The following is a 1,072-nucleotide window of genomic DNA, read 5'->3' as shown; positions in this document are numbered from 1 at the left end:
AAAAAAGAGAGCTGGATGAACAAATCGGTTGTTTTCGTTGGAGTGTGGTATACTCGGTAGAAAAGTGAACTCTTTGAATCATTCGTAAAAGATAGAAGGTTCCTTTCTGAATATGTAACGTCGACAATATGCTTGAGTGATCTTTACTGAGGAATTTGTACACATAGCCATAAATACGCTGCATTGTAGCGAATGAATTTATATACTTGCAGTCAGAAGACATGTCGAAAAATGCATGCGTTGAAAGTAATATACTTTTACGCATCTCAGGTAGACCTTTTACTTGCGCACATGACATCGCTAACAGTAATAAACCTTTTCGCAGTTTTTCACCATTTGGTCCCCGAGGAGTACTTTTGGGTTGTGTGCATCGTTTTCGTTTTGCGCGCACTGCAACACTTACTGTGGGGAATTTCGCCTAATGATTAGAAAAGTTCTTTTCGAGGATAAAATATGCATAATTATGTGTTATTTATGAACAAAATGGTTAAGTATAATATTCATCTGTAATGTATGCTGGTATTCATGCTTAATGAAAAATAATATCAATAGTTAAGTACTTAATTAACGCTTGTGTGAATGGAGTTTTCTTAAATGTAAGTTTTAAATTTAAAAAAAGTCCATTATAAGATTATATTTTTATGAAAAACGTAAATGTTGTTGGCCTTATTCATAAAAAATAAAATAGGTTTAGAGAGCTCTATAAAGTGACATTTTCATAAAAAAAAATCGATTTATAAAGCAGTTAAAGTGTTCTTTATTTTTATGAATTTGGGTATGTGAATTTATCAAGCAAAATTATAAATTTCCGAATATATTAAAGTCTTTATTAAAAAAAACATGGTTTGTATAGTTATACAGACCTTAATGCCTGCCAGCGCATCCGCCCAGACAGTTCATTAAGCACACCCAAGTTTGAGTGATCTACAAGTTATAATCGTTTTCAGCATTTAAAAGTTCATTACCATGTACGGTGTAATATAACAAGTTATACACTGAACTATGATAATCTGTAATAGTATATATAATAATAGACAATAGTTGCGTTCGACAAGTTAAAAATTTGTAATAG

This window comes from Rhagoletis pomonella, unplaced genomic scaffold (genome assembly GCF_013731165.1).
Source record: "Rhagoletis pomonella isolate Grant_MI unplaced genomic scaffold, Rhpom_1.0 Rhpom_scaffold_00147, whole genome shotgun sequence".
NCBI lineage: Eukaryota > Metazoa > Arthropoda > Insecta > Diptera > Tephritidae > Rhagoletis > Rhagoletis pomonella.
The sequence above is the reverse complement of the archived record's forward strand: the minus strand, read 5'-3'. Positions refer to the sequence as shown.